Below are 21,822 nucleotides of genomic sequence, written 5' to 3'. Positions count from 1 at the left end.
GCATGCACAATTGCAGCGGTCTGAGATGTAGGCGTGCAAAGGGTACTATGTCCATTGCTGCTACCATTAAGCCGATCACCTCCATGCATTGAGCTACTGACGGGTGTTGAATGGAATGAAGGACACGGCATGCATTTTGAAGCTTTGTTAACCTGTCTTCTGTCAGGTAAATCTTCATTTCTACAGAATCTATAAGAGTCCCCAAGAAGGGAACTCTTGTGAGTGGAAAGAGAGAACTCTTCTTTTCGTTCACCTTCCATCCATGCGACCTTAGAAATGCCAGTACTAACTCTGTATGAGACTTGGCAGTTTGAAAGCTTGAAGCTTGTATCAGAATGTCGTCTAGGTACGGAGCTACCGCAATTCCTCGCGGTCTTAGTACCGCCAGAAGAGCACCCAGAACCTTTGTGAAGATTCTCGGAGCCGTAGCCAATCCGAATGGAAGAGCTACAAACTGGTAATGCCTGTCTAGAAAGGCAAACCTTAGATACCGGTAATGATCTTTGTGAATCGGTATGTGAAGGTAAGCATCCTTTAAATCCACTGTGGTCATGTACTGACCCTTTTGGATCATGGGTAAAATTGTCCGAATAGTTTCCATTTTGAACGATGGAACTCTTAGGAATTTGTTTAGGATCTTTAAATCCAAGATTGGCCTGAAAGTTCCCTCTTTTTTGGGAACCACAAACAGATTTGAGTAAAACCCTTGTCCCTGTTCCGACCGCGGAACCGGATGGATCACTCCCATTAATAAAAGATCTTGTACGCAGCGTAGAAACGCCTCTTTCTTTATTTGGTTTGTTGACAACCTTGACAGATGAAATCTCCCTCTTGGGGGAGAGAATTTGAAGTCTAGAAGGTATCCCTGAGATATGATCTCTAACGCCCAGGGATCCTGGACATCTCTTGCCCAAGCCTGGGCGAAGAGAGAAAGTCTGCCCCCCACTAGATCCGTTCCCGGATCGGGGGCCCTCGATTCATGCTGTCTTAGGGGCAGCAGCAGGTTTCCTGGCCTGCTTGCCCTTGTTCCAGGACTGGTTAGATCTCCAGCCTTGTCTGTAGCGAGCAACAGCTCCTTCCTGTTTTGGTGCAGAGGAAGTTGATGCTGCTCCTGCTTTGAAATTACGAAAGGAACGAAAATTAGACTGTCTAGCCTTAGGTTTGGCTCTGTCTTGAGGCAGGGCATGGCCTTTACCTCCTGTAATGTCAGCGATAATTTCTTTCAACCCGGGCCCGAATAAGGTCTGCCCTTTGAAAGGTATATTAAGCAATTTAGATTTAGAAGTAACGTCAGCTGACCAGGATTTTAGCCACAGTGCTCTGCGTGCCTGAATGGCGAATCCGGAATTCTTAGCCGTAAGTTTAGTTAAATGTACTACGGCATCTGAAATAAATGAGTTTGCTAACTTAAGGGCTTTAAGCTTGTGTGTAATCTCATCTAATGGAGCTGATTCAAGTGTCTCTTCCAGAGACTCAAACCAAAATGCTGCTGCAGCCGTGACAGGCGCAATGCATGCAAGAGGTTGCAATATAAAACCTTGTTGAACAAACATTTTCTTAAGGTAACCCTCTAACTTTTTATCCATTGGATCTGAAAAGGCACAGCTATCCTCCACCGGGATAGTGGTACGCTTAGCTAAAGTAGAAACTGCTCCCTCCACCTTAGGGACCGTTTGCCATAAGTCCCGTGTGGTGGCGTCTATTGGAAACATCTTTCTAAATATCGGAGGGGGTGAGAACGGCACACCGGGTCTATCCCACTCCTTAGTAACAATTTCAGTAAGTCTCTTAGGTATAGGAAAAACGTCAGTACTCGCCGGTACCGCAAAATATTTATCCAACCTACACATTTTCTCTGGTATTGCAACTGTGTTACAATCATTCAGAGCCGCTAACACCTCCCCTAGTAATACACAGAGGTTTTCCAGCTTAAATTTAAAATTTGAAATATCTGAATCCAGTTTGTTTGGATCAGAACCGTCACCCGCAGAATGAAGCTCTCCGTCCTCATGTTCTGCAAATTGTGACGCAGTGTCTGACATGGCCCTAATATTATCAGCGCACTCTGTTCTCACCCCAGAGTGATCACGCTTACCTCTTAGTTCTGGTAATTTAGCCAAAACTTCAGTCATAACAGTAGCCATATCCTGTAATGTGATTTGTAATGGCCGCCCAGATGTACTCGGCGCTACAATATCACGCACCTCCCGAGCGGGAGATGCAGGTACTGACACGTGAGGCGAGTTAGTCGGCATAACTCTCCCCTCGTTGTTTGGTGAAATATGTTCAATTTGTACAGATTGACTTTTATTTAAAGTAGCATCAATACAGTTAGTACATAAATTTCTATTGGGCTCCACTTTGGCTTTAGCACATATAGCACAGATATCTTCCTCTGAATCAGACATGTTTAACACACTAGCAAATAAACTAGCAACTTGGAAATACTTTTCAAGTAATTTACTATAATATGAAAACGTACTGTGCCTATAAGAAGCACAGAAAAAGTTATGACAGTTGAAAATTAATAAACTGAAAAGTTATAGCATCAAATCTTTGTAAAAAACACAATTTTAGCAAAGGATTGCTCCCATTAGCAAAGGATAACTAACCCTGATAGCAGAAAAATAAAAAAAAAAATACAGAAATAAACGTTTTTTTATCACAGTCAACTACAATCTCACAGCTCTGCTGTGAGTGATTACCTCCCTCAAAACAAGTTTTGAAGACCCCTGAGTTCTGTAGAGATGAACCGGATCATGCAGGGAAGACAATAAACTTCTGACTGAATCTCCCCCTCACACATAACAGTGAGAGAGATCAGTAAACTGTCATAAATTAAATAAAACGACTGCCAAGTGGAAAAAAAATAGTGCCCAAAACATTTTTTCACCCAGTACCTCAGAAAATTAAACGATTTTACATGCCAGCAAAAAAAGTTTAACATTAATAAATTGAGTGTTATTAAAAAGCCTGTTGCTAGTCCCTGCAAATTAGGCTAAAGTTTTATGCATACAGTATAATTCCAGTGAAGTGCCATTCCCCAGAATACTGAAGTGTAAAATATACATACATGACAGCCTGATACCAGTTGCTGCTACTGCATTTAAGGCTGAGTTTACATTATATCGGTATGGCAGAATTTTCTCATCAATTCCATTGTCAGAAAATAATAAGCTGCTACATACCTCTTTGCAGATTAATCTGCCCGCTGTCCCCTGATCTGAAGTTTACCTCTCCTCAGATGGCCGAGAAACAGCAATATGATCTTAACTACTCCGGCTAAAATCATAGAAAAACTCAGGTAGATTCTTCTTCAAATTCTACCAGAGAAGGAATAACACACTCCGGTGCTATTATAAAATAACAAACTTTTGATTGAAGGTATGAAACTAAGTATAATCACCACAGTCCTCTCACACATCCTATCTATTCGTTGGGTGCAAGAGAATGACTGGTAATGGCAGTTAGGGGAGGAGCTATATAGCAGCTCTGCTGGGTGAATCCTCTTGCACTTCCTGTTGGGGAGGAGTTAATATCCCATAAGTAATGGATGATCCGTGGACTGGATACACTTAACAAGAGAAAGAGCTGTTTTTTGGGGGGCATGCCCCACAAAAGGCCCTTTTAAGGGCTGGTAAGTTAATAGAGCTGTTAAATTTTTATTTTAGAATAGGGTAGGGCATTTTTTTTATTTTGTGGGGCTTTGTTATTTTTTTTAGGGGGCTTAGAGTAGGTGTAATTAGTTTAAAATTCTTGTAATCTTTTTTTTTTGTAATTTAGTGTTTGTTTTTTTTTGTAATTTAGTTTAGTTGATTTAATTGTAGATAATTGTAGATAGTTTAGTTAAATAATGTATTGATAGTATAGTGTTAGGTTTAATTGTAACTTAGGTTAGGATTTATTTTACAGGTAATTTTGTACTTATTTTAACTAGGTAGCTATTAAATAGTTATTAACTATTTAATAGCTATTGTACCTGGTTAAAATAAATACAAAGTTGCCTGTAAAATAAATATAAATCCTAAAATAGCTACAATATAATTATTCGCTATATTGTAGCTATATTAGGATTTATTTTACAGGTATTTAGCTTTAAATAGGATTAATTTATTTAATAAGATTCATTTTATTTCGTTAGATTTAAATTATATTTAACTTAGGGGGTTGTTAGTGTTAGGGTTAGACTTAGCTTTAGGGGTTAATACATTTATTAAGAGTAGCGGCGAGGTCCGGTTGGCAGATTAGGGGTTAATACTTGAAGTTAGGTGTCGGCGATGCTAGGGAGGGCAGATTAGGGGTTAATAATATTTATTATAGGGTTTTTGAGTCCGGGAGTGAGGCGGTTTAGGGGTTAATACATTTATTATAGTGGCGGCGAGGTCCGGTCGGCAGATTAGGGGTTAATAAGTGTAGTTAGGTAGCGGCGACGTTGGGGGGGGCAGATTAGGGGTTAATAAATATAATATAGGGGTTGGCGATGTTAGGGGCAGCAGATTAGGGGTACATAGCTATAATGTAGGTTGTACGGAGCGGCAGATTAGGGGTTAATAATAAAATGCAGGGGTCAGCGATAGTGGGGCGGCAGATTAGGGGTTAATAAGTGTAAGGTTAGGGTTGTTTAGACTCGGGGTACATGTTAGGGTGTTAGGTGCAGACTTAGGAAGTGTTTCCCCATAGGAAACAATGGGGCTGCGTTAGGAGCTGAACGCTGCTTTTTTGCAGGTGTTAGTTTTTTTTTCAGCTCAAACTGCCCCATTGTTTCCTATGGGGATATCGTGCACAAGCACGTTTTTTAAGTTGGCCGCGTCCGTAAGCAACGCTGGTATTGAGAGTTGAAGTGGCGGTAAATTATGCTCTACACTCCCTTTTTGGAGCCTAACGCAGCCCTTCAGAGAACTCTAAATACCAGTGTTGTTTAAAAGGTGCGGGGGAAAAGAAACACGCGTAGCTAACGCACCCCTTCTAACGCAAAACTCTAAATCTAGGTGTAAGTGTTTAACATAGACATATCAAAAAAGTGTACAGATGTTAAAATCCCTACTGCTTATACTCAGTGAGATCAGAAAAAAATGAAAGAATCAGGAATTAGACTGAGTGCTAACTATGTGTTTAACATAGATAACTCAAAAAGGTGTACCAGCGTGCAGATGTCAATCTGCAGTGTAAATGAAGTGTGTAGGTGTGTATAATATCGTAGGGTTATGTAAATAAAAATGAAAGAATCAGGAATTAGACTGAGTAAAAAATTGCAAATTAAAATCCTCTGGTGTGTAAAAAAATTAGAAAATATCAAAAATAGAGTAACAAAACAAATAATCTTATGGTGCGCAAGTGGGTGATGGAAACAAAAAGATCAAATAATGATCAAACAATAAGTAATAAGTTCCTGTCGGATATGAGCAATGTTAGTTCAGTTATTTCTATGTGTAAAGTTTCCTGAGGTTATTAAACCGCCTGGAGAAGTATGGGTGCCAGCTCCTGAAAGACGATAGTGTTGTGGGCTATCTTCCTGCTAGATGAATGTCCCCAAATCTTCCTATTGTAAAGGAAAAGATATACAATAGTGCAGAGTGTTTATATCTTTAAATAAAAATAGGAATAGTACTCACCAGTCAACGCGTTTCGGTCTTATCCAAGACCTTTATCAAGACTGGTATTTGGTGTTTGTTGTGGTCTTTTATACCGGATCGTTAGCCGAATTGTGAACTGGAAGTGTTTAACATACTACTTCCGGTTTTGTCGGCTATTTGTTTTAATAATATTCTGCTGAAACATTATATTCATTCTATGTAAGATGTCCTATGTACAAGATCAGATGTAAGATCTTTATTACCCTTTGTATGAAATGACCTCTGATGGCCTTAAAACATGTCTTTATCTTTTACACTGTATTGCATCAGTTAGCATATTTTACATTTTCATATGACAGATCCTTCCGAACATCTATTCAGACCTATTGTTTCTTATTTAATATGGGGTTTGTATTCTCATGTGGGGTTTTTTTTTTTCAATAGTTAGGATTATCCTCAACTAACTATTGACCCCATTAATATTATTCTACGATACTATGCACACTATTTACATAACCCTACGATATTATACACACCTACATGTTTCTTATACACTGCAGATCGACATCTGCACGCTGGTACACCTTTTTAAGTTGTCTATGTTAAATACATAGTTAGCACTCAGTCTAATTCCTGATTCTTTCATTTTTATTTACATAACCCTACAATATTATACACACCTACACGCTTCCTTTACACTGCAGATTGACATCTGCATGCTGGTACACTTTTTTGAGTTGTCTATGTTAAACACATAGTTAGCACTCAGTCTAATTCCTGATTCTTTCATTTTTTCTGATCTCACAGAGTATATGCAGTAGGGATTTTAACATCTGTACACTCTTTTGATATGTCTATGCTAAACACTTAGTTAGCACTCAGTTTAATTTCTAATTCTATTCAATCCTTATTTACTTGATCGTACTGAATCAACGCAGTAGGGATTTTAGCATTCAGTATAATTGGCGATTCTGAGTGAAGGTGTTGGAACACATCCAAATATCATTCACTTACTATCTACAGAGTCGCAGGAAACAAGTCTGTTTCAACTTTGTATTTTAAATGGAATATTTTTTTTTTATTTATTTATTCATTTTTATTATCATTATTTAGCAGCATGGTACAAAAGGATGTCATTGTTGATACAAAAGTTTAAACAGAAACAAAAGGGGGAGAAACCATCAGTCTCCAAAAGAAAGGAGAACGAACTCCCATATAGTAAAATAAAATAGTAGAGCTAGACTGTCCGTGATAAGTCCATTTGAAAACAGTAGCCCCACTACATATAAATGCATGGTGATTGTCAATGACACCAATGTACAAAACATAACTCAAACAACAACAAAACTATGCCGACATTTCTTAATTTAAGATCACTTTGTATATATTCTACACATCTAGTGGTATCCCTCGACTTTGTATTTAACTATCAACCTTTGAGAGAAGTGCTAAGCTAAAGAGGTCATTATTAGAGTATCAGGCAGGGGTGGGACCACGTCAGCCATACCTCTCTAAGATAACACTAGGCCTGTCATTCCTCCTAGGTCACTCCTGTAACTTGTGTAAAGCTCCCCCCTTCTATCCTCAGATCATTTTGGATGTCATCCCAGATGAATTTTAAATCATGGAAGAATTCTAACCTATTCGATTTAAAGAAACCGTATTCTTCCATTCTCAAGGTATCTGTCATGTGAGAGTGCCAGTCCTTTAGGGTCGGGCAGATTTGAGATTTCCAGAGCCTAGCGACTAAGGACCTAGCAGAATTCAATGCCAACTGAATTAGTCGTGTTCTTAATTAACATTTACATTTAGGTAACAGGTTCAGTAGGGCCGTTGTCGGGTCTAGCTGATAGGAATCCCCCCGCCCCATTATGACTTGTAGGATATTCTGTATGCCCTTCCAAAAAGGTGACAATTTAGGACATGCCCACCATGTGTGTCATCGTCCCCCTTTCCCCACAACCCCTCCAACAAAGGTCCGACGACGCAGGGAAAATGAATTTAAGTCTGGTAGGTGTCAAGTACCACCTAGTCAGGATAAATAGAATAATTGTATATGGAATAATTTTGTATATTTTTAACTGATGCATTGCCATTTGCACTTTTAAAATATTGTACATGGATCCATGATATTTGTCATTTGTATGTAAATAAATATTATAAATTATATTTTAATTTATCTGCTATTCATTGTAACCTCACGACAACACTATTCAGACCTAGTCTTGATCATTGGCGCTTTGGTTATTCTTATATTTGAAAAATAAATGTTAAGAATGTTCAGAAACAAGGAAATGCACATGATTGTGGAGTATTTGCAATAGCATTTGCAATTAGTCTAGCATTTGATAAAAGTCCAACTAGCCTTACATTTGACCAAGCCAAGTTAAGATCACACATTACAGCATGTTTCCAGGATCAATTCATAACACCTTTCCCAAGTAAAAGTAGAAGAGAAGCACTTGACCTAGACATTGCTGTGCTCCCAGTGTACTGCATATGTAGGATCGTTTACTGTGGGGAGTTGATGGTTCAGTGCTCAACATGTTCAAATTGGTATCATCAAGGTTGTCAAAATATACCAGATATTGCAGTTAAAAAGGCAAAATATGTTTGGAAATGCAAAATTTTCAAATAAACACAGACATGAATTAAATTAAATTCCAAAGTCACCATAAATAGTACAAAGAAAGTTCAAATGTCTATTTGGAACATTATTCCTACTAATTTGTATAGTGTATGTATATATGATTAGATGCATGTTTTTTTAGGTTTATTTTTGTATTTCAGATCTATTTAAATTAATACCTTTTAATAATGTGTAATGTTTATTAATTATTTTAAAATTTAAATAAAAATAATTTGAATAAAAAACTGTGTTTACTCTAAATGTGCAATGGGAGAATTTGTTTTTAACCCATATAGAAGTATTTAAAAAATGTCACTTTGTAAGCAGTGGATTGATATTTGGGGGTCTGTATCTTTAAATTTCAACAGTAAAATCTTACCATATCGTTGGATATCATAGAGGGGTGTGTGTACGACTCACCTGCATTGACAAATTATTGGTCCAATGGGAGATTTTATTTTGAACCCATATAGAAGTATTTAAAAAATGTAACTTTATAAGCAATGGGTTGATATTTGGGGCTCTGTGTATTTAAATTTCCACAGTAAAATCTCACCATATCGTTGGATATCATAGAGGGGGGTATGTATAACTCAGCTGCATTGACAAATTATTGGTCCAATGGGAGATTTTGGTTTTAACCCATATAGAAGTATTTCAAAAACTTCACTTCGTAAGCAGTGGGTTGATATTTGGGGGTCTGTATCTTTAAATTTCCACAGTAAAATCTTCCCATTTTGTTGGATATCATAGAGGGGTGTGTGTACGACTCACCTGCATTGACAAATTATTGGTCCAATGGGAGATTTTATTTTGAACCCATATAGAAGTATTTCAAAAATGTCACTTTATAAGCAATGGGTTTATATTTGGGGCTCTGTTTCTTTAAATTTCCACAGTAAAATCTTACCAGATCTTTGGATATCATAGAGGGAGTGTGTTTAACTCACATGCATTGACAAATTATTGGTCCAATGGGAGATTTTGTTTTTAACCCATATAGAAGTATTTCAAAAATGTCACTTTATAAGCAATGGGTTGATATTTGGGGCTCTGTATCTTTAAATTTCCACAGTTAAATCTTACCATATTGCACATTATAGACGGTGATGTATGTGTGACAACTGTGTAATCATTATTTTATTTATTACATTATGTTACAAATTGCACTATGTATTTTGCAGTGTCTGATAACATTACCACTGATTTAGAAGTGTCTGATGGCTACTCCAGTGTCAATTAGGGACAGATATACAGCTGTGACAAGTCAGCAGGGTGCATTCTAACTTATGAAAATTAGAAATTGGTCAGTTTTCCGAGGTAAATTACTTTCACTATCCATAACTAAACATTCTATATAAAAATATATCAAGATGTCTACTGTCCCTTTAACTTCAGTTATTTGTGTGCGGTTGCATTAACGTTATTCATAGGTATGATTGATACCAGCGATTCTGTGACTGCAATATTACTGCAAACGCAGATGTACCCAACTAATTAGTATTTTGATTTTGAACAAAATTTGCCATACTATTATTACTGTAAACAATACCAGGTTCCATCCCGCCCACAGATATCATGTAAATTGAACTGTGCCCGCGAGAAACTGAATCTGTAAGTATCACGCGTACATGTTAATTATTCAGTTCACACGCTCAGAAATGACTAACATTCCACCAATCAAAAGAACAAACTGTGCCTTCACTTCAGCGGATGAAGAGAGGAGCAAACCCCGTTCGTGTGACGTTTAGGATAGGTGGCGGGCGCTGCCAGCCATACCAGGTGACAGCCAACTAATGGCGCACTGACGCTACGTGACGTCGCATAGCAACGGTTGCTATGCAGACGTCGTGAGCTGGTTGCCAGACTTTGAGCCCCTGTACTGTAGCAGGTCACATACTTTTCCATACATGACCATTTTTTTCAGTTTAAACCGTTAATCCGCTGGCTACAACCTGCGTTATGTAATACACTGCTATCTTATCCTCTATGTCAGTTAAGGTATCCTATAGATTTCCTTATACACCCAGAGCCCGTTTTATATATCACACCTCCACGCCCACTGATCCTTTCTCCACCCTATTGATTATATGCTTTTCCATCCCTCCCACACACACTCGATTTCACTACATTTCTAGGAACGTGTCCGCTTCCCTCTTTCTTTTTTCTCTTTTATCCCCCCTCCCCTTTTTCTTTCATTATTCTACCTCCTCCTCTTCCTCCTGTGTTATACTCCACATCTAATTCACTTTATCTCCTCCTCTTTTTATCTGCTCCCTCCCTGTATTCACTCATCCTCTCAACCCTTTTATGTGATCATCTGGTTCAGTGATCAGGCTGCCAGGTAGGCAATAATATTCTCCATACTCTTCTCTTTCATATGTACCTAAATATTATTTTCATTATACAGTTATGCTTACATGTGCTAGCTACATCGTTCTCTGTGTTAAGAAAACATTTATGGCATTTGCACTTTGTTCAGATAATAAATGGGTGCTGTAGTGTAATGCTCTGAAATCGTTGCTCTATTTTGAAGGTTGATTTTATTTTACACAACTGCTGATCTGAAAATCACTAGGATCTACTCTTTTTTTTGTAGATTGCAAAGACGATAACAAGTATGAAACATTGTATATAGACTGTTCAAGTTAATGCATTCGTTTGTCCTGGTGTGGCATTTAAAATAGTTTAGTAAAAAAAAATAGTATGACATTATTTAGCATGTAACAACTTGCAGATGTGCTTTACCATTCACTCCATGTGTGGCCTAAAGCTGCTGCACTTAGATGGGTTCTCTAGCGGATAGCTCAATAGCACTGAAGAATCGTTAGTGTCAAAGGGAATTTTAACTATGTATGCAAGCAGAGCTGATGGACTAATTCAGCATTTAAAAAATCAGGTAAACCAGTACATAAGGTAATAATCGTACAAGTGTTCATTATGGGTATTTCACATAGTGTGTGCACAAAGCATATGTGCCAGATATGTAACTGCAGTAAAATGAATACAAATCAAGTTACTTGGGCAGAAATCTTGCAGGCTCTAAAGACCCTGGGAGATCATGACTGGTGTGTTTAAAGAACATATCTGTATTGTTGCATATATAATTGTATCATATCAGTCAATACACTAGATAAATATTTCTGTAAACACAACAGGGAAGTTGTTAAATTGTCATTTTTTTATCGATGTAAGATAAAGAAAGCTTTTCTAACACTTGTTTAGTATCAGATGTGATTTTCCCTTTTTATTGAGAAACCTCATTGGAATTGTATTTCCTTTACAAGGCTGCTGAATTCATTTTCAAAAATCCCATTAATCCAAACAAAAATATACACTTTTATACAAACTTGCATTATGGCCCCAAAGTCTTATGTTGGACAACCAGAGTAAAACATAATGATTCACAATCTTATGATTTTAGTAACTATGCATATGTTAAACACTACAGTCGACACTACACATCTTGCACTTTTGACATTCTTCTTCTGTTTTTTTTACACACCTTTGACTTCATTCATAATACAATGTTACAAATGAAAACGCTAAGGGGGAATAAATATAAATAAGATATATTAAAGATGTATGTATCACAAAAAAAAACCCTGAAGATTAATGCAAGTTTATTCTCACAGAAATGCTGTATACCATGACCAATTTGGGAACATTTCACCCTTAGACCAAATGTTGTGTAACTAAAGTGTCCTTACTCTTGTTTAGAATTATTGTTGCAGACAGACACATTGGTATGAATATTTATTAATTTGTACTCGGAGACATAAATAGGTGTGATGCCACCTACAGTAAATGAATCACTTTCTTTCTTACTGTATGTTATGCAAATGTAATTAAGAAAATATTTTCTTCTTACACCGAGCAATTTATTTTTTATATTTTAGTATGCTTCTATGGAAACTTTAAACCAAAAAACAAAAACAGTACAGGTACATATTCCAAAGTCCAAACTTATAATGAAATCCAAACTTTTTACTTAATATTATTTTTTTAAAATAAAATGATTAAAAAAATACAGTTTCTGATGGTACTATGTATGCAAAAGTATTAAAAATTATATAAAACTACCTTTAAGTTGCATGTATACGCATTATTATGACATGCAAATATTTCCTAAATGACATAAAGATGTTGTTTACTCTTGGTTCTATCCCCTCTTCAAATTGTCCCATTTTAAAGATGCAAATGTTCCAAAAGCCAAACCTTTTCCGGTCCCAAGCAGTTTGGATAAAGGGTTTTCTACCTGTATTACATTTTTTGTTTTATCTCGGCTGTTTCCTTTTGCTTTTCTTACATGGCTGTCACCTACTCACTGACTGATGTTTTTTGTTTTTTTTGAAAGGCAAAATGTTTTATAATTGTTAATTTCAATAAATATGTTAAAGGACCAGTAAATACAAAAGATTAGCATAATCAACAAATGCATGATAACAAGATAATGCAATTGCACTAAGGGGGCGATTTATCAAGCTGAGGCAGACAGGGGCGCACATATGCGCCCCTGTCCATAGCAGCTCGCCTCTGGTGGGCTGAATTCCCCAGGCGGAATTCAGCATTGCACAGGAGCGCTATTTTGCGCTCGCGTGCAATCCCGCCCCCTATCCGCGCACAGCCATTCACGCACGGGTAGGAGCTGTCAATCTCCCCGGTCAGACTAGACCGCGAAGATTGAATTTCGGCACTTTAGATGTGGCGAAAGATTAGGGAAGCAGCAGTCGGATGACTGCTGCTTGTTAAATACGGCGTACAGGTTCTCTTGTGAGAACTTGCAGCCGTAGTGGGTCGAAAGGCTTGCAAAACCTTTTGATAAATTGACCCCTTAGTCTGAACTTCAAATTTCAAAGTTATGTCTATTTCCACTCCCCCTTTATCATGTGACAGCTATCAGCCAATGACCAATGCATATACGTATATTCTCTGAATTCTTGCACATGCTCAGTAGGAGTTGGTGACTCAAAAGTGTAAATATAAAAAGACTGCACATTTTGTTAATGGAAGTACATTGGAAAGTTATTTTTTAAAAATTGTTGCTCTATCTGAATCATTAAAGTTTAATTTTGACTTGAGTGTCCCTTTAAATACTAAGGAAACTAGAACATACTCATGAATAAAAGAGATTCACACGTTTCTGTTGTTTTTTGTGTGTGAAGAAACACATATGGCTGCACCTTTGTTTGTAGAAGGTTTTAAATCTTTTACATTCCCTGCAAGACCAGCAAGAAAACTTTGAGTGATAAAATCATGGGCTTTGTAAATGCAAATTTGAATAGTTCTTTTCAAGGATGTTAAATAATAATAAATAATTAATATCTCTTAACTAAAAACTGTTCATTATAATAATTATTGCTGCAAACGTCTGACAAGTTTTCAGTGATGAAAGTGAATTTTACAACATTGTAAAAGCATACAATGGTTTTTTTTTCTCTTAATACATTTAGCCCTGGTACATCATGGTTTTAAAAACAGATATTTTATTCAATAGGAAACTATAGGAGGGCTTTTACTGTGATTTTCCTTCCCTCCAGAGCGACCTGCCTACATACAGTATATGATTTTGCCTGCGGGCCCTTCATTCAAGTAAATATTTCTTACACTGACTTTTATTAACGATATCTTATTTTATTTATTTGAAGACCGTATCTAGTTTTTACACATATGTTTAATGGGAAAATGTGTTACCTTAATGTTGAAATGTATATTTAAAGCGTCATTAAATGGACACGAAACCCACTTTTTTTTTTTCTTTCATGATTCAGAAAGAGCATGCAATTTGAATAATCTTTCTAAGTTATTTCTATTATCAAATTTTCTTCATTCTCCTCAAATCTTTTGTTGAAAAAAGCTCAGGGGTGTGCATGCATATGAAGCACTATGGGCTAGATTTATCAAAGCTGAGGCGGACAGGGGCGCATATACGTGCCCCTGTATGCCTCAGCTCGCCTGTGGCGGGGCAAAATTACCCGCAAGTAATCACCATTACACACGAGCGCAATTTTGCGCTCTCGTTCAATCCCGCCCCCTGCCCGCGCGTGATTGGCAATCACGCGTGGGCAAGAGCTGTCAATCTCTTGAGGTGGCAAAGAGGTTAGGGAAGCGGCGGTCTGGTGACCGCTGCTTGTTAAATTATGGCGAGCAAGTTCTTGTGAGAACTTGCAGCCGTAGGGCTTTGATAAATCGAGCCCTATATGGCAGAAATTTTGCAATAATGTTATACATTTGCACAAGCACTAGATGGTAACACTACACTACAGAAAAATAACAGACAGCTGCCATTAGTGGGAGGGGGAGGGTTAGAGAGTTGTTTGGGAGGTGTCAGGTTGGAGGGTAATCTCTGCATTACAGCTAAAATTAACCTTACAAGCTACCTGATTAACCCCTTCACTGTCGGGAATAATAGAAGTGTAGTGCGCATCTGCAATTAGCAGCCTTCTAATAAAAAAACAATGGTAAAGCCATGTACAGTATGTCTGATATTTCTGAACAAAGGGGATCCCAGATAAGCTTTTGCCATCATTTGTGTCATGATTGCACAAGCGGTATGTAAATAATTTCAGTGAGAAACACTGTGTTTTTTTTTTTATTATTATATGATCACATTTGGCGGTGGAATGATGGCATGAAATGTACCAAATGGGCCTAGATCAATACCTTCGGTTATCTACTTAAAGTGATGGTAATTTTTACATAACATAATCTAATCTGCTTAAACCTATCTAGTAGGTATTAGTCGCTATATTTTTTTCTTTAAATGCATTATATTTTGTTAATAACTTTTAATCTTTACCGATCCGTTGCTTGATTTGTATGCTCCGCCCCCTCTACTTCCTTCTATTCTCACTGTTATTTCTATTGCGGCTCCACCCGCAATCTAAATATTGATGACGCAGTGATGACCTTTTCTGAATCCTTTGCGCATGCTCTCTTGAACGCATACGGCTATAATGTAAACAATGAGTCATGCGATTCATTGTTTACATTGTTAGCCGTGAATAGCAAACTAGACGATTTGCGCATGCGCAATGCTTCTATTTACGCTTTGGACAATATAATGAATCCATGAATAAATAATCAGTAATAAATCAAATTTGATATGCTATTATTGGTTTGTAAATATCTGATACCTTTTTCAAGCGCTTCATGAATATATTTACACTAAGATTGATCCAAATCTTTTCTACGCTGAATATCTTTATTCTACTGAACTGTGGGCAGATGTCTTCAAAGTTAAACTACGCATGCAAGTAAGGAACGATCAGAAGCTGCATGACGTCACTAATGCATGCGCGAAGGAATTGATTTTTTCCCCCCTGATGCTAAAATGCCAAAACATCATGGGTTTAATTGGACCACGCAATTCTCGTCATTTAAAAAAAAAAAAAAAAAATGTGGTTTGTCTCGAGGCTGTCAGCGGATAAGAAGTAAATAGTAGATGTTGCATTCAAAATAAAGCTATTAATATTGAACATTGTAATTTTTCGTGACTTAATCTCATGTTTATTTTTATTTTAGGATCGTATGAGAATTAGACATTGCTTTCACACTTTGAGATGTTAATATAAAATGAGAAATCTTTTATATACTCTACAATATACTTACATTACAGTATTTATTTTGTCTCCTTTTCCTGTAATTCCATTCTGAAATTGTGAGCTTTTTGTTCCTGTTAGATATGGAAGTGCAGAACTCTCTCCCTCATTGGCCACAGCAGAGAAGGTAGCCTAAGTTACAACATGGCAGCCCCCATAGTTTTATAGACACTAAAACGTTACACTTATTTTGTCAATATTTAAACAGCTAATGAAACTTTTAAAAATACATTTACATGTTATTCTTTGACTAATCTTTTCTTTGAATGCTTCATTCTATATAGCAATTATATAGGTTTTTGTCGGTAAAAAAAAAAAAAAAAATCAAGGCTCTATTTCTGTTTAAAAATGCTAAAAAGTCTTCGTTATTTTAGGCAAGTTCTCTAAAATTCCCACAAAGGGGTTAGGCACATGAAACCCAAATTTTTCTTTCATGATTCAAATAGAGAATACAATTTTTACAAACAGTTTCGAATTTACTTCTATTATCAAATTTGCTTTGTTCTTATGTTATTCTTTGTTGAAGAGATATCTAGAAAGGAAGCATGCACATGCCAGGAGCACAACATGACGTGGCCTGATATTACAAGTGGAGCGCAAATACTGCACTCGCATAATCGCAATTTTGCGCTCCACTCGTAATCTAGCCCTAAGTAAATGCTAAATATAATATTGTACTATAGGCAACACTATGCCTTATAATAATATGCAGATTGTTTTTATTACATTCGTTGTTTAAATATTGTATCAAGTGTAATGTAATCTTTATAAAGTACATTTAATGGCATGTTCTCCTTATCTTATCCTTTTTCTGAGGTCAGTTAAAGGGACATGAAAGTAAAAAAAAAAGAAAATACTCTAACACGTCAGAGCATTTTATTATTACACAATTGATTGCATTTGCCTATGTGTTTATAAATAATAATAATGCCTATGTGTTTAAAAATAATAATAATTATTTAAAATAATTAAACCTATAAAGTTATCGCCAGAGCAGCAATGCACTTCAGGTTGCCATTAGTGAGCCAATGACAAGAGACATTTGTGTGTAGCCACCATTGATTAAACGCAATTGGGTTAGTGCGTGAGTATGGGTGTTAGATTTTTTTTCCCCCCAGTTTTTGTGCTCCATTGAAGTCTATGGGAGAATATGTTAATGCATTGACAATATTCCATGTTCCACTTTTTGCGCTGGTCGGGTTAATGCTCATGCGCAAACTTTTTCATTTCAACTTTTAATACAAGCACAACCCGGCACGCACAAAAAGCCTCTATGGAGTGCTGTTTACACTCACGCAGGAACACTAAATAGACCTCCACAGCCTATTACAATGAGTTGAGTTTCAGGTAATATCATATCTTATTATGTTATCACTTTGTGTACACACGCTTCTTTATCTTATAATGGTCTGAAAAACCAAAGCTCAATACTTAAAGGGATACTAAACCCAAATGTTTTATTCCATGATTCAGATAGAACATGCAATTTTAAACAACTTTCAAATGTACTCCTATTTATCAATTTTTCTTCGCTCTCTTGCTATCTTTATTTAAAAAGCAGGAATTTAAATCTTTGGAGCCGGCCCATTTTTAGGTTCAGCACCATGGATAGCACTTGTTTAGTGGTGGCTGAGATTTAGCCACCAATAAGCAAGCATAACCCAGGTTCTGTACCAAAAATGGGCCAGCTCCTATGCTTACATTCCTGCTTTTTAAATAAAGATAGCAAGAGAACAAATAAAAATTGATAATAGGAGTAAATTAGAAAGTTGCTTAACCCTTTGAGTGCTAAGCACTTTCCCACCTGGGTGCTAAGATTTTTTTAAAGTTTTTTTTTTTTTTTTTTGAACAATTTTTTTTAAAAAAAAATTTCAGACTCCCAAGACTTACACTGTTCGAAAGGTTATGTGATTACCTTTCCAACAGTGGGTGTTGGGGGTCTGTAGCTGCTTAGATGCCTGAGATACAGGCTTCTAAGCCGCATGCCCCCTGCTCCTATACTTAACATTGTTAAGTATAAATAAAGTTGCGCAGTGACGTCATCACGTTATTGCGCGTGACATCACCATGCAAAACGGGAAGCCCCGGCGATGCCTGTCACTCTACATGCATGATCGTCGGGGTAGGAGGGGGTGGGAGCCCCCAGATCTCCCTCAAGGTGGGAGAGTGCTAGTGACGGCTCTGAGCCGTCATTAGCACCAGAGTGGGAAACTCTGTGACGGCTCAGAGCCGTCATTAGCACTCAAAGGGTTAAAATTGCATGCTCTATCTAAATCACTAAAAAAAAAAAATTGGGTTTAGTGTCCCTTTTAAAGAGAACAATGAAAAAATATAATTTTATTTTTATTTTTTTATATTTTATCCTGCATCCCACTGATAGTGTCACTTCTTCTGCTAGCTGTGGTTACTTATCAATAGCCTGGACTCCAGTATAGAAACTTTCAGTATAGATGGGGATACCACAGCCTAAATCTGCTATTTCAAATGCCAAAAAGGGTAAAAGAGCTACCTGTAAACAATTTAATATAATCCAGCAGGTAAAATGGATCATTGGGAACAATTTAAAGGGGATAATTTTTTGGGGGGGAACTGTCCTTTAATGTGGTGAGACCAGGCTATAACTTAATGCCTGCAGGAGGGACGGGTTTGTAATAGTGTTGTCTTGCCGCTGGCTGTAAATTCCTTTTTAAAAGGTTACTTGCTCATGCATTCAATACCATTTGGCAATGTATTGAAAAAATGCTGGGAATTTTATATTCACCTTACAGTATTTGTCGTGTTTCACTCCTATGTGCCATAACGCCTCATACACTTCACCATCATCCAGTTTGAAGCTCTTGATGAAAACTCAAGTATCATTCTCATTTTATAACTTGCTCATAATCAATATATTATTTACTTTGTTCTGATTCTAGATATAAATATATATATATAATTTCTCCTCTTCTGTTTGCCAAATGTTTTAATTCTAACTTTTTAAACTAATTGACTGTGCACATTGTGGCTTTTAGCTCACTTCATCAAGTGTATATTTAGGTATTTTAGGAAATCATTATTTTTTTTTTGTAATATTTGAATTTGTTTTTTTTGGGGGGGGGGGGGGTTGTCCTTAAAGGGACAGTCTGCACCAGAATGTTTATTGTTTAAAAATATAGATAATCCCTTTATTACCCATTCCCCAGTTTTGCATAACCAACACAGTTATATTAATACACTTTTTACCTCTGTGATTAACTTGTATCTAAGCCTCTGCAGACTGCTCCCTTATTTCAGTTCTCTTGACAGATTTGTATTTAAGCCAATCAGTGCTGACTCATTGGTAACTCCACGTGCATTAGCACAATGTTATCTATATGGCACACAGGAACTAACGCCATCTAGCTGTGAAAAACTGTCAAAATGAATTCGGATAAGAGGTGGCTTTCAAGGGCTTAGAAATTAGTATATGAGCCTACCTAGTGTTAGCTTTCAACTAAAAATACCAAGAGAACAAAACAAAATTGATTATAAAAGTAAATTGGAAAGTTGTTTAAAATTACATTCTCTATCTGAATCATGAGTTTATTTTTGACTAGACTGTCCCTTTAAAGAGATACTCATTTACAATTTCATGGTGCACAAAGAGCATGCACTTTTAAAACACTTTTCTGTTTACTTCTCTTATCTAATTTCCTTCATTCTCTTGGCATCCTTTGTTGAAAAGCATACAAAGGTAGGCTTATGAGCAGCAATGCACTACTGGTGATTGATGGCTATGCACACATGCCTCTTGTTATGGGGTTCATTTTATTTTTACAAAAAAATACTAACTTAAAAGGAGAAAATACCCATATGCTAAATCACAAGTGATGCAGATTAACTGTAACAAGCTGAATAGAAAATAATATCATCTGAACATCTCTATGTAAAAAAGGAAGATATTTTACCTCAAAATGTCTTCAGCTCACAAGAGTAAGTGCTCTGTGAACTGTTATCCTCCAGCTACTGTCCAGTTGAAAGTTAAAAAACAAACAGCTTTATCAGTGCTGATGTCACACTTTACTTTACTGTGATCTCATGAGAATTCACTGAAATTGCGTGATACTTCATAATAAACTTTCTTAAGGGGATACTAAACCCATTTTTTTTTCTTTCATGATTCAGATTTTCTAATTTACTCCTATTATTAATTTTTCTTAGTTCTCTTGCTATCTTTATTTGAAAAGCAGGAATGTAAGCTTAGGAGCCGGACCATTTTTGGTTCAGAGCCTGGGTAGCACTTGCTTGATTGATGGGTAAATGTAGGTACCAATCAGCAAGCGCTACCCAGGGTTCTGAACCAAAAATGGGCCAGCTCCTAAGCTTACATTTATGAACATTTAATCATCAACATTTGTGTTTAGTATCTCTTTAAACTGAAGAGTGAAATAAAATGCCAGATGCACGCTCCGTTGCAAGCCTTTTGATTGGCTGCTTAAAGTCCCTTTACAATGGAATGTAGCTACTGAGGAAATGTTGAGGTAAAATATCTTCCTTTTCTTACATAGACCTGTTATATTTTCTAGTCACCTTTTTATAGCTTTGCTGCAACACTCTCAAATGCTTAAAGGGACATAAAACAGTATGAACTAACATAAGTTTCTAAATATATAATGCAGCCAACGCTTACCTGCAAAACATTTTCTGTTTTAACCCCCATTAACACCTTTAATTCAGGCATAGTTTTGTTTGCAGCAAGCTCCCCACTGGGCATTTCCATATATAGAGGTGCTCTACAGGCCATAGCTTCTGCAGAATGCACTTGTGCACATGCATGGTAGGGGGCAGAGTTACATGACACCTGACTAAAACAGTGCACAGTATAATGCTGAAGCTCTCACAAATCATGTAACATTATCCCCATGGAAACAAGCAAGCCTCTTGGAAACAAACAATAGCAGTACCTGCTGCCCCTCCTCAACCCCCCTTGCTTGCATACGTAATTATCCTCACATGCACACTTTATTTGATACCACACATTTGGAGTAGGGCACTGATAAGGGGTGAAGCAGGGTACACTTAGCAACACTAAATTGTAAGTCATTTTGTAGATTATTTTTTTTCACACACTGTTTTGTGTCAGTTGACCCTTTTTTTAAATGCACATAACTCAACATGTTTTATGGCACTTTAAAGTGAATGTAAATTTTGATGCTAAAGTGCCTGGTTTTTAAAACTTTAAAACTTCCTCCACCCGTTTCAAAGCCTCTTCCTGGGTCTAAAATGAGGCATCCGGCTTCCTCCAATCACAGCAGTGAATCAGACACTGAATCCCCCGGGGGGGGGGGGGGGAAGCTGTGATTGGAGGATGACATATCAATCATTTCTGACATCAGAAATGGCTTGTGAGACCGGAGGAAGCTGAAGCTGCTGTGAAGTTTAAAAGGTAAGTTTTTTTGTCACAACACGAGTGAAATGTAAATTTTGATGAATTAAAGTGCTCCTGTTTTTAATCAAAGTTTTAAAAGCCGGGCACTTTAGCATCAAAATTTACATTCACTTTAAACATTTGGGTATCATATCCCTTTAAATTTAAAAAATAATCTGCATTTAGTATAACTAAATTGTATTATAGAAAACAATGTGCGTTAATTATTGTGTAATAAACATCAAGTTATATTTAATGATTTATATTTAGATAGCTGATCGGGTCATTTTTAGTCTCTAAGGTTGTTCTAAATTTCCTCCATCAACATTGCAACATTCCTAGAACCTGTCCCTGACACTTTGACACACAGTAACACACAAATTCCAGTTAGGTCCAATCTCGATAAATGCTTGCAAGATGAACTTCAATTTGTCCACTGTGTGAGGCTTCCTCTTAAAAACCTCCTCCTTTACCACACCCCCAAAATAGAAGTCCAAAGGTGTTAAGTCAGGTGAACGTGAAAGAATTAATAATGAAAAATAAATATAAATATACCATGATTGATCAGTACTGTATACCTACTTTTGGCTCATATATATATATATATATTATATATATATATATATATATATA

The 21,822-nt window shown here is 36.7% G+C and overlaps 1 protein-coding gene across 1 annotated transcript in view; it reads left to right on the top strand.

Annotated features, from left to right (window-relative positions):
- Positions 1-10,319: 10,319 nt before the first annotated feature.
- Positions 10,320-21,822, top strand: part of PXYLP1 (2-phosphoxylose phosphatase 1) — a 200,378-nt gene continuing 188,875 nt past the window's right edge. The window contains exon 1 of the mRNA XM_053709975.1: positions 10,320-10,546. The gene's annotated coding sequence lies outside the window, so the exon portion shown is untranslated. The remainder of the gene's footprint in view (positions 10,547-21,822) is intronic.

This window comes from Bombina bombina, chromosome 4 (genome assembly GCF_027579735.1).
Source record: "Bombina bombina isolate aBomBom1 chromosome 4, aBomBom1.pri, whole genome shotgun sequence".
NCBI lineage: Eukaryota > Metazoa > Chordata > Amphibia > Anura > Bombinatoridae > Bombina > Bombina bombina.
Note: the sequence above shows the minus strand (reverse complement) of the source record. Positions and strands in the feature narration are given on the sequence as shown.